Source organism: Cervus elaphus, chromosome 33 (genome assembly GCF_910594005.1).
Source record: "Cervus elaphus chromosome 33, mCerEla1.1, whole genome shotgun sequence".
In the NCBI taxonomy this organism is placed as follows: domain Eukaryota; kingdom Metazoa; phylum Chordata; class Mammalia; order Artiodactyla; family Cervidae; genus Cervus; species Cervus elaphus.
Window position 1 is genome coordinate 68,240,316 of NC_057847.1, and position 13,771 is coordinate 68,254,086.

Here is a 13,771-nt window from a genome sequence, read left to right on the forward strand (position 1 = left end):
GCCAAAACTTCTTTCTTATGAAAGTGTCCTATCATAAACCTAATGTAGTCCTATCTATAGTGTTAAAAATTTACAGTAAAATTAAAATTTGAGATGATAGAATAATATAAATAGTATTATATTTGTGAGAAACTGAAAAGGCTATCTATTAAAACTTTAGTTTTGTAAAATCTGACTTTTTAACTATTTATATAATTAGTAATTTACATAGAGTCTTGAAACATTATGATGCAGCACTAAAACATAGAGATTTTTGTCTAGATATTGAACTAGAAATCTAGTTCAGTGTTGGTTTCTTCACTAAGTATCAGTATGACTAAGGGCAGGTTAGTGGATCTCTCCAGATTCTTTTACTAATCAAGGAAATGGTGATAGCATTATCCTCCTAAAAAAGGTTGTGATATTAAAGAAATGACATATATATGGAAAGTACCTGGCCCATAGTGGGAATATTGATTATAGTTAACCTCTCTTCTCCATACATTTTCTTAAATTTCAATTATTATCCTGAGGAGGTATCTAGCTTTCATATAAAAGGTTAAAATTTCCTCAGAAACTTGGAAAACCTAGGGAAAATTTAGTATGATGTTAAAGAAGAAAAGCAGAAGTATAGACAGCATTGGTAGCAATGGAGAGAATACATATTACATACATGCTCAGTCACACATGTGTGTAATATGCCCAAACAACACACAAACTAAATCCCACATGAAACAACTCATTAAAAAATCAACATTTTTTAGACTGTGAAACTTGCTATTATGTTAGGATTTATTGAACTGAACTGCTGCATTTTAACATGGCAAACTGAGGGACACACGACATTTTTAATGAAAAGTTTATGTCAATATGAGAATAATGACATTTGAAGTGTTGATTTTTGGCTTCTTAGTAAGGATCATTATATAGAACAATTTGTACCCCCACAGAGCCTTGGGAAACAGAAATTATAACCCTTAGCAGTCAGGAGAGATTACAAATATAAACTGAGATAACAGAGTCAGGGCCTTATTTGAATGCTGTGTTCCAGGTTTACTAAATGGATGTTGGAAAATTTGGGAAAAAAAGGAGAATCAAGAAAATTATGTAAAGAAAAATTAAGAAAAATTATGTCTTTTAAAAAATAATTAGAAGATGGTAAGGAAAGACTAACTTTACTTTCAAATTAAAATTATTCTAAAATAAGGTTTTTTGTGCTTGTTTGTTTTTTAAAAAAGAGCAGTTTCCAGGAGGTTTTTTTTTTTTGTTGTTTGTTTTTTTATTGTTTGTCTCCAATATTCTTGCCTGGAGAATCCCATGGATGGAGGAGCCTGGTGGGCTACAGTCCACGGGGTTGCAAAGAGTCAGACACAACTGAGCGACTTCACTTTTCACTTTAACAGGACAAAACCAGGCAGAGAAGTCTCCAAGGAAACACCTAAACATTTCATTGCTGTTTGCCATTTGGTCCTTCACCTTCTAAGCTCTTACTGTATTTCCTTTTAAAGATTTAAAACATTTATTTCAATCACAAATGCAATCTAAGTGTGAATAAATAAGTGTATTATCTTTTAAGACCTCCCCGCTTCATGTTCCTTTAAAGAGAAGAGGTGCTCAATGTCTCTTCATAGCCTATTTGGCCATAGTTGTCCCACCTGTGGTTTTAAAAATAGATCTGAAGTCCTTTCCTCATTTCATTAAAGAAATCCTGGGCAAGAAGTCCTGTTGATACTGTCAATAGCCTCCAAAATGTAAAGATAGTAACTGGGCTGAAGGCAACTTGGATGGGCCTTCAGCTATCAGAGCACCATCAGGAAGTGGTGCAGAGGCAAATCTTGTCAACAAGATGCCAGCTCCTTCCACTAAAGCCGGGAGAATGGCACCCATTGCTGCTGACCCAACCATGGCTACTGGTACCTTTCTTGCTGCCATCATGGTTCTTGTGAAAGCATCACTCTTGATGGAGTTCTAGGGATCTTCTTTCTCTCCGACTTGAACCATATTATAGTCAATCATGGAAAGCAGACCTCTCGCAACTGCAAAGCTATCTCCCAACTGCAGAGCCCTGGTTTTAATAGTTGTCAAACTGCTTCCTAGCCTGTGGTTTACTCCCAGCAGGGAATTGTGGAAACCTTTGCTTGCTTGAAAGATACCACCATCTATGCTTCTCATCTTGAAGTCCCCCCTGCACTCATCCACTATTCTCTAGGGGTAGGGCGGGCCCACATACTCTTCTACCTTGACTTCATGGTTAAAATATGTTTTTAAATTCAGTTTAATCTAGGGACATTGTTGATTAAATTTTAGATAACAGTTTGCTATCTGATTGAGATAATGAAAACACAAGACAGATTTACTGATCGCTATTTTTTGCTGTGTGAATTTAGAGCATAGTCAATTTTAAAGGTCTGCTAGTTAGGAAGTGCTGCCTCTCTATTACTACAACTGAAACCTTTTTGACTTTAATTTTATCTTTGTTCAGAGAATTAACATCCTTTTAAAAGTTCTTCAATCACAGAATGGAATTATTTTTAAAGAAAAGTTAGCTCCTTTAGGTGTTACTTAAAAGATAGATTCTTATGAAGAGGGGCATTGGGATGGGGAATACATGTAAATCCATGGCTGATTCATGTCAATGTATGACAAAAACCACTACAATATTGTAAAGTAATTAGCCTCCAACTAATAAAAATAAATGAAAAAAAAATAAAGCAGAAAAAAAAAGAGATTCTTAAACTATTAAATATCAGTTAAGGTCCGTACATTTTATTGAATATACATGCATTGGATTAATTAATTTAAAATGTGACAAATCTAGATTCAAGGGAAAGAAACCTTACTAAGTAGAATTGTTGCAACCTAGTGTGTACTTTAGGGCTTCCCTGGTGGCTCAGTGGTAAGAATCTGCCTGCCAATGCAGGAATCAGGGGTTGGATTCCTGGGTCAGGAAGATTCCCTGGAAAAGGAAATGGCAAGCTACTCCAGTGTTCTTGCCTGGAACATCTCATGGACAGAGAAGCCTGCTGGGCTGCAGTCCATGGAGTTGCAAAAGAGTCAGATATGACTTAGTGACTAAACAACAACAAACAAGTGTGTAGTTTAATTGGGAATTTTCAAAATATGAAATTTTTTATCACTGTAGCAAGCAAACAGAATCCTTATTTATACAAATCCTCTTTTCTAAAGAAGAATTTTGAATTTGACTGTCTACTCACAAACAAAAAGAGAGGCTTTGTCTTTTGCCCTTTGATATAATGTGGTTATTAGATGTTTGATTTTCAAACTTTATAGAAGAATCTGTTTGGGGGCAGACAGGTTGGTAAATCTGTTTCTGTAGCCAAGAATATGAGTAAAATCCAAGCTCTCATCTTGGTGAACTTCATTTATCATCCTGTCACTGCACCATCTTTTTCCAGTTTCATCCTGGACCAAGATTTCATGGCACAGGATAATATTCTGGGCATCAAACCATAGCATATGAACAAGTGGATGGCCCAAATGTTTGAAAGCATAAATGCGCCTCTCTTACTGGGCACTGGTTGAGAGGGTTGAAGCCCATTAGTTGTAATTGCAGTTCAGACTAGAAGAAGAAACTGTGTCCAGATGAGAAAAAATTTAAATGTTTGTGTGAATTTGGATTTTAACAGCTTCTGTCACATTCCATCACTGTTTACTTGAGTATTTCCCCAATCTGCTCTTCCAACACTGAGGCCATTTCTGCATGCTTCTTTACAGCACTCATTGTTTTCAAAATGTGGTATGTCATTCTCTCCTTTCCAGTCTCAATAGTTATGTTTGCAATTTAATATTAATAAGTGGTCAGTAAAAATATAGATCCCTATGAGCTTAAGTTCTGAAAAAATATTGATGATTTAGTGTAATATTTGCTCTGTGATCCCACGGACTGTAGCCAGCCAGGCTCTTCTGTCCATGGAATTCTCCAGGTAAGAATACTGGAGTGGGTAGCCATTTCCTTCTCCAGGAGATCTTCCCAACCCAGGGATTGAACCGGGGTCTCTTGCATTGCAGACAGATTCTTTACCATCTGAGCCACAGGAGAAGTCCAATATTTACTTACTTTTACATTTTATTTACTTCTAAATTTTTCTTTCCTTTTTGTTCTCACTGATCTGAAGGTATATCTCAGTCTTAGTCAAAATTTTATTCTTTTCAAAATTAAATATTGGGAATTCTCTGGTGATCCAGTGGTTAAGACACTGCACTTTCACTGCCACAGACCTGGGTTTGATCCCTGGTCAGGGAACTAAGATCCTACAAGCCGTATGATATGGCCAAAAAACAAACAAACAAAAAGCCCCTAATTAATGTTGATTGTGTTGATCAATTTCTAAACCCAATGGAGCCTAAGGTATAAAATTTTTGCATAAAGAAAGTACATGGAAGGAGGTTTGTAGTGTTGAGCCATGAGTGAGTAATAAATATGGTCTGTCCATGACACTGTTCAGAACACTGCTATCATGGGAGGAAGAGCATGCCTTACATAAGGCAAAGCTGCTGGTCTTCCAGTAGCACATTCAGCACTGAGATAGGGTGTATCAAAGAGGTGGAGTACTGCAGACTTTGAGAAGCATGTTAATAACACACAACGGAGAAATATTTAGGGCGGGTACCTACTGTGAGACTGGGATGTGCACTTTGGTACTGTCCTTAAATGTTGGCACAGCCGCGCTGTTTGTATCTAGCTGTTTAAGACATTGACGACAAACCAGTGAATCTTACTAGGGGACAAAACAAAGGATGCAGATCAAAGTTAAAAAATTATTTCAGATATTATTGCTGGTTGCTTATAGTTGTGGGTTATTCTATCACCAATTTAGAATATACTATACCTATATACCTGTTCATTTCACTTTTTATAATGTTATATCAATATATTAGTCCACCATAATTCCTCCCAGAACAGTCTCCTTTCTTACTGTTTTGTTGTTCTTATGACATATCACTGCGACTCTTGTTAATTAATTAAACAAGGAAGTCCTTAGACTAAAATGTCTCTAAAGTTTTGCATGCCTACTAAGCAAACCAAAACCTAAGCCAGAATCAATGCACCAAAATCCGAAAAAACAAAACTAAAGAACAACCGATCACAAACTGCCTCCTAGAATTTTCCAAATAAGTCAACTGTTTAAGCTATAACCAATCAAATAATATATTTGTTTTTCTTCTGTGTCTTCTCTATTAAAATCTTTTCCCTAGCTTCTGTCAGCAGGGAGCTCCTAAGCATTTTTGGTTTGACATTGTTCAATTTGAATTGGACCTTAAATAGACCTTTGGGGAAAAAAAAAAATAATGTGCCTCAGTTTACCTTTTAACAGTTCTTCTATCTCTAAAACAAAAGGAAGCTTTTCCTGAGAGCTTCCAACCTTTTCTCTTTCACCTGGAACGTAGACCTCTCAGACTGATTTTGTTCTATAAATTACAAATGTCTTATAAGTGTTGATAGCTATCTGATATTGTAATAGAACTCAAGCATTGATATTTATTTTGGTTGGCATGTCCAATTTATGAAATTCAAATTTTATTTTCACAACCTGGCTTACAATGGGTATATTAAGTGAACACAAATTTTAAAGGCTTGTTGGCTTAGTAGACTCAATTAATAGAAAAGGACAACTGTTTAGTTATCAAAAGTTGTGAGAGTTTAGAGTGGGGAAGAAGAAAATATGCCTTTCTCCTTAAAACTTATTTTATTAATACCTTAGTAGTCTCCTAGATGACATCACTTACTCCCATTTCATTTATTCTCTTTGTATATCTCCTTTGGCTTTGCTAAAACAATAGTTAATTTTATAGACGGAATTCCTAATTTTGAGTCCCAAGAATGGCAGTGCCAAAGAATATTCAAACTACTGCAAACTGTACTCATTCACATGCTAGCAAAGTAATTCTCAAAGTTTTTCAACACTCAGAGTTTTCAAAGGCTTCAACACTGTGTGAAGCGAGAACTCCCAGATGCTCAAGCTGGGTTAGAAAAGGTAGAGGAACCAGCAATCAAATTGCCAACATCCATTAGATCATAGAAAAAGCAAGAGAATTCCAGAAAAACCTCTACTTCTGCTTCATTGACTACATTAAAGCCTTTGACTGAGTGGATCACAACAAACTGTGGAAAATTATTTAAGAAATGGGAAAACAAGACCACCTTACCTGTCTCCTGAGAAATCTGTATGCGGGTCAAGAAGCAACAGTTAGAACTGGACATGGAAAAATGGACTGGTTCAAAATTGGGAAAGGAGTACATCAAGGCTGTGTATTGTCACCTTGCTTATTTAACTTATATGCAGAGTACATCATGTGAAACGCCAGACTGGATGAAGCATAAACCAGAATCAAGATTACAGAGGAAAATATCAATAACATTAAATGTGCAGATGACACCACCTTTATGGCAGAAAGCAAAGATGAACTAAAGAGCCTCTTGATGAAAGTGAAAGAGGAGAGTGAAAAAGTTGGCTTAAAACTCAACATTAAAGAAACAAAGATCAAGACATCCAGTCCCATCACTTCATGACAAATAGATGGGGAAACAATGGAAACAGTGACAGACTATCTTCTTGGGCTCCAAAATCAGTGCAGACGGTGATTGCGGCCATGACATTAAAAGCCAGTTGCTCCTTGGAGGAAAAGGTATGACAAACCTAGACAACATATTACTTTGCCAACAAAGATACATCTAGTCAAAGCTATAGTTTTTCCAGTAGTCATGTATGGATATGACAGTTGGACCGTAAAGAAGGCTGAGCACTGAAGAATTGATGCTTTTGAACCATGGTGTTGGAAAAGGCTTTTGAGAGTCCCTTGGACTGAAAGGAGATCAAACCTGTCAATCCTAAAGGAAATCAGTCCTAAATATTCATTGGAAGAACTGATGCTGAAGCTGAAGCTCCAGTTCTTTGGCTACCTGATGCTTAGAGTCAACTCATTAGAAAAGACCCTGAAGCTTGGAAAGTTTGAAGGCAGGAAGGCAACAACAGAGGATGAAACGGTTGGATGGCATCACTAACTCAGTGGACATGAGTTTGAGCAAGCTCTGGGAGATTGTGAAGGACAGGGAAGCCTGGAGTGCTGCAATCCATGGGGTCCCACAGAGGTGGATGTGAATGAGTGATTGAACAACAAACTAATTTCATACATTCTTTAAAATAGTATTGGGCAGTGCGATGACCTGGCTTTTCAGTGTTTCTTCCCACCACTGCTTTCAGGAAGTTTTCAATCTTACACCTTGAAAACCACTTTCAGTTCCTACAATGGACTACGGCTAGTTCAAGTTTTATGATTTTATTCATATTGTCTCTATTATCCTCCTATTACAGTGGGACAGTTTTCTGACATTCTTTGAAGCTTTAATGAAACCTTTTTTTTTTCTCTTTCAAATTCTTCCTGGATTTTACTTCTGACCTGAGATACATGCTCTTTTTATGGGCTTACTTAATGCTTATGTATTTAATAACAGTTGCCTTTTAGATTTTTTTCATTCACTTACTTCTCCCAACCACCCTATTGAGTAAGCAACTGTAATTATTGTCAGCCTCTTCTTAAATACATAAGGAAACTGAAGCAAAAACAAACAAAAAAAAAACCCAAAAAGCCGCAAAACTAGTACTTGCCTAATGTCTCACAGCTAAGTGATAGAATGAATTTTGAAGACAGAAGGTCTAGTATATATACTACTGCTATCCAACAAAAATCTGAGTAGGAATGTGATTTAATTCACAAATTTTCTAAAGAAAACATTGAAAAACATTGAAAAAGTTAACAGAAACTGGTGAAATTAATTCTATTAATTTATTTTGTTTAATACAATATATCCCAAATAACATTTTGACATGGAATCAGTATTAAAAATCAATATTAAAAATGAGGTATCTTATAATTTTTATACTGTCTTCAAAATGTAGTATATATTTTATAGTTAGAGTATATCTCAATTTGGCCTAGAGTTTTACATTAAATGTGGTTAATTGCTACCTTTAGTTGATACTGAATGACTTTACTCTTAATCACTGTACTCTTTGTACTGAAATAGTTTTATTTGCCTATATCCCCCACTAAACTCTGAACTAAATGAGTGAGGGTGTTTTGTATTTTTAATACATAGACTAGATAGTGCCTGATATATAATAGAAACAGTGACTATTTATTGAATTTTGTTGCTGAAGTACATTGTTAAATTGAAATTTCAAGAGATTCAAAATACTTGATTAAATATATACATTTGCCACTCTTGAGCAGATCATGAGAGAAAATTGAGAAGATATCCAGGAAAATGTGTCGGGAACAACAGGATATACTTAAGGTTCCATTTTAAGAATATTATTATTATATATAATGATAATATAATATTATAATACTATTATTATATATAATGATAATATAATATTGTTATAATATTATTTTATCATGTTTGGTAAAATCATGAGTGGAATCATGCTGCATGCATTGTAGATGCCTAATAAATCATTTCTAATTTGATTTTTTTTTTTTTTTTTGAGCCAGCATTAGTAACCTCAACTCCTACAGGTGTTTATTATTTATTTCAAATCCTATCCAACTTGCCATTAGTTTGGACAAGCTGGGACAGTTTCTCAAAATGAACTCCATTATAGTGAAATTGTTCCATCTGTTTTCCCCAAATGAAGGCAGTTTCCCTTGATGCTAGTCAAAGAGTGAGGGCTCCTTGACTCAGAACCAGATGCAAGCTTAATACCAGCCTTCCATTTCAGCTCAATTACATTCTTGGCAGCCTATGAGACTCATGGGGTAAACTTTTTATAACAATTATCAATATCAGCCAATTTTTCAGAATGGGCAAGAATAAACTTCAATAGCTCCAAGATGAGTTTTCAGTGTTCCAAAGGTTCTGTCTGGCTGACTGCCATGAGAATATTGTAGGAGCATAAAGAGTGCAGTTTCATGCAACATTCTAGAAAACAGCTAACTTTATGTTTACTTAGATTCCAAAGATTTTATCAAGCTAAATTAACTATTTAATGCTCTCTTTTTTGGTACAGTTTTTGTGTGTGTGTGAGATAAGGAAAATGATTATATTCCTGTGATATTTTATATGTGGATCTGCAGCTGTATGTGTCTGTGTATGAATATTTTCTAGCAATGCTTGGAGACTGGCCTATCACTGACTCTCTCATAAAACTATTGTGGAACAAAGAGAGAGAGAGCATTCTACTGATGGGCTATAGGCTCAAAAATAACCTGAAACTTTGAGATGCTCTGTAGACTGGTATGTGTTTTGGGGGGTTGAAATTTTGTTAGCAGTAAAATTGGAATTTAAGTTAATTTGAAATATAAAGTCCTTGAACCCAGGAATGGCTAAACCCTGTCATTATTTAGCATTTTGTTGTCTTATAAACATCAGATACATCATTATACAAGGAACTATTAATGTCCATAATCACAAAAGTGAAATTCTTTTTTTTTAAATTATAATAGGGCATCTAGATTTATCTCAAGGTTTAAATGAAAACTTCCCTTTCCTCAGAAATCTAAATTTTAGCACCATGATGCTCTAAAAAGGAAAGCAAATATTTTCTATAAAATAGAAGAGGGGAAGAAGTTATAATTGTCTTCTTGCCTCTGAGCAAGGCTCTAATGGGTTCAACACATGGAAGCAGGAATTTATAAAAGCACCAGAGACCACATGGACTTGGCTTCTTTGGAATTCAACAAAGACTCTGAAAGCATAAGAAATAACAGTACTTCAACAATGACTTTTGAACATGGTGACTTCTCACATAAGTAAGCTTTAGCTTGGTTTATACAACTATGCATGCATGCATGCTCAGTCACTCAGCCATGTCCAACTCTTTGTGACTTCATGGCCTATAGCCCACCAGGCTCCTCTCTCTTCATGGGATTTTCCAGGCAAGAATACTGGAGTGACTTGCCATTTCCTTCAACTTCGTATTGCATAAAAGAATATCTTATAGCCATTACAAAAGTGTAAAATTGTGTTAAGGGATTTACAATAACCTTTTAATAAATAAATTTATAATTGACATAAAAATTCATCAAGTCTGATTTAAAATATTTACTACAAAAAGATAGAGCTAGCTATATTGTCTTTTTAAGTGTTTTCTAGAGAAACAAGGCCAATTTTCTGTCTATTATCTATCTATTTAGAGAGAAGAAGAGAGAAGGAGGGAAATGGAGAGATAGAGATAGAGAACAAGGAATACCAGTGGGTATCATTCAGGCTCAGTCTGATGTGCCAAGAACCAGGAGGACTAATAACTGAGGGCAGGGAAAGAGACACCCCAGCTCAAACAAAAAGAACAAATCCACTCTTCTCTTGCCTTTTTGTTCTATTTAGACCCTCAATGGACTAGATACTACCCACCTACATTGGTGGTCTTTATTCAGTCTCTCTCAAATGCTAATCTCTTCCAGAGGACGCTCACAGACATATGAAGAAATAATGTTCTACCACCTATTTGACAATCTCTTCACCCAGCCAAGGAAACGGAGAAAGTGAGCTATCTCAAGAATGCATAGAACTTTAATTTCCTTTTTAACATTTCCATTCATTTCTAAAATACATTGTGTTACTGTTTAAGTCATAAATGCAGGATGAGTAGAAAACGCCAAGATCTATAACCCCACCTAGATGATGATGGTATTGGCAGAATCTGTTTGATGTAACTATTTTGAAACCTTGGGGTCTATTAAGGCTTGTAACTTCCAGGAGGAGGTTTAGATAGCAAATTATAGATGATATCAGTCAGTTTCAGCTCTTAGTGCAGTACCAGCTACCTGTCTCTCACACCTCAAGCTGGGGCAGAAAGCAGTGCATATATTCCAGGAGAATCTTGCAGAAGACAGAGTGAACAAAATGGACCCTATCTTCCAACTCTTAGTGATCAGTGTTCTTATTATGGACTGTTGCTTCTGATCATAGAGGTACAGACCAAGAAGTGGGGTCATTGTTATACCTACCTCTAGTGTTGCAGGCTCCCCTTCTTTTGGCAGAAGTGACTTCCAGTGATATTTAAAGGGCTAGCATCTTCCACCCTTGCTTTTTCTTTTCATTCTTTTATTTTTTCCCCCTCCATTTTGGGAGCCAGACATTGAAGACTGACACCTTCATTCCCCGGGGAAAGCACAGAATCAGAAAAGATCTGAAAAACTCATAAGCTTATACATCAGTGATCCTCAGCTCAGCTAGCCTACAACAACCAAAAACAGAAACAAAACAAAAAAACCCCCAGCAAACTCTGGGGAAGGAGGATAATCTGGTTTCTAGAATTATCACACTAATACATTTAAATGAATAATTACCAACAAAAGGTAAAAAGGCATAAAATGGGACAGGGAATTGTGACCTATTCAAAGGTAAATGAAAAGTAAACCAACAATAACTGTCCCAACAAAGGGCGAGTAGTAACTGTTTCTGAAAAAGTCTTCTGGAAGATCAACTAGACAAAGATTTTTAAACAATTTTATACATACTCATACAGCTAATGGAAGACATGGAAAATGTGAAAAAGGTAATATATAAACAAAATATAAATACCAATAAGAAGACAGAAGACATACAAAGAAACCAAAATGAAATTCTGGAGCTGAAAAGTAAAATAATTGAAATGCAAATTTTTTCAATAATATTATCAGCAGATTTCTTACCAGATGAATTGGAGGCCAGAAGGCAGTAAGGTGACATGTTCAGAGTGCCAAAAAAAATTTTTTAAAAGCTCAACCAAAAAGTCAACATCCAGAAAAACCATCCTTCAAAGGTGAGAGAGACATTAAGCCATCCCCAGGTAAATAAAAGCTAAAGGAACACAGTAGTGTTAAAATATTCTTCAGTAAATTCTAAAAGAGAGTCATACATGTTGAAATGAATGGACACTGGGTGTAACTCAAAGCTGTAACAAGAAATAAAGATTTCAATAAAGGTAAATACATAGAATATTATAAAATCTATAGCTATTAGAGCAATTGTCGTAATTTCTTTTGTGTTTGTTTGTTTTCTACATGATATAGCAGGTTAATACATTTAAAAATAATGTATTACTCTAAAAGCTAATATTATTGTAAACTGGCTTGTAAGTCCACATTTTATTTTCGACATAATTTAAGATACTAATGCATTAAAATAGTTTGTTTCTGGACACACAATATGTAAATATATAATTTTGTGACATCAACAACTAAAAGGAGTGGGGAAGTAAAGCTATATAGAAACAGTAATTTGTATGTTATTGAAATTAAGCTAGTATAAATTCATATTGACTGCTATAACTTTAAGGATGCTAAATGTACGACCCACAGTGACTACAAATAATTAGGTACAGAATATACACAAAAGGAAATGAGAAAGATATTTAAATATTTCACTATAAAATATCAACTAAACTCAAAAGAAGATTAATGCAGGAAATGAAGAACAACAAAAATAATGAGCCTCATAGACCACAAATACACACAAAATGACAGGAGTCTTTTCTTATCAGTAAAAATGTTATAATTTAAATTACTAATTAAATGTAAATCAATTAAATTCCAAAAGAAAAGATTATCAAAATGGATAAAAGTGTATAATCAGTATATTCTATCTATAGGACACTTACTTTCAATATAAAGACAAGATGTTAAAGCCAAAAGATAGAAGATATTTCATGCAAATAGTAACCAAAAGAGAGCATCTTTGACTCTACTAATATTTAAAATATACTTTAAATAAAAAAAGTTTGCAAAAGACAACATTATATATTAACAGATGGCTCAATTCAAGAAGATATAACAATTATAAACATTTATACGTGTAATAATAGATAATCAAAATATATGAAGTAAAAATTAACAGATTTAAAAGAAATTAGGTATCTCTGCAATAATAACTGGAAACTTGAACATTCCGCTCACAACAATGGATTGAAAAACCAGATAGAAAATAAAGAAAGAAATAGAATACTAGAACAACATAGCCACCCACCTACCTCTAACAGAGAGAACAGTCTACCCAAAAATAAGAGAACGACATTCTATTCAAATGTAGATAGGACATTTTTCAAAATAGGCTATATGTTAGTTCACAAATTTAATCTCAATGGATTTTAAAATGTAGATGCCATACAAAATATGTTCTGTGATCACAATGGGACAAAGTTAAAAAATCAATAAGAGAAGAAACACTTTAAAATTCACACATCTGTGGAAATGAGACAGCACATTCTTTAAAAATTAATGGAACAAGAGAAAAAAAGACACAAGGGAAAGTAAAATAAACTTAGATATAAATTAAAATGAGAATATCTCTAAAATATATTGGGGACAGTGAAAGCAGTGCTGGGGAGAAATTTATAAATGTCAGCAGTTACATTAAGAGAGAAGAAAGCTTTCAGATCAATAACCTGATTTTATAACTTAATAAACTAGAAAAAGAAGAAAAAACTAAACCCAAAGCTAGAAGAAGGAAGGAGATAATAAAAGAACAGAGATAAAATAGATAATAGAAAAACTAAAACATTGAAACAAAAATTTATTCTTCAAAAATATCAACAAAAATGGACAAATCTTTAAATAGCTGGACTGTTAGAAAAATAGAGAAAACATTCAAATCACTAAAATCAAAATAGAGGTGGGGACATTACTAGTGGTTCTACAGAAATAAAAAAGGATTTAAGAGAATAGTGTGAACATCAACAATTTGGATAATGTACAAGTTCCTAGAAACATAAAACATACCATTAGTAAATGATGAAGGAAAAAGAAAAAAACAAACCAACCAACCTGAATAGAGCTATAACCAGTAAGA

The 13,771-nt window shown here is 34.4% G+C and overlaps 1 protein-coding gene and 1 pseudogene across 2 annotated transcripts in view; one reads left to right on the forward strand and one right to left on the reverse strand.

Moving 5' to 3' along the window:
• Window positions 1–13,771, forward strand: part of DPP10 (dipeptidyl peptidase like 10) — a 717,819-nt gene that overhangs the window by 327,001 nt on the left and 377,047 nt on the right. The gene's annotated exons all lie outside the window — the stretch shown is intronic.
• Window positions 1,669–3,538, reverse strand: LOC122688250 (annotated as a pseudogene).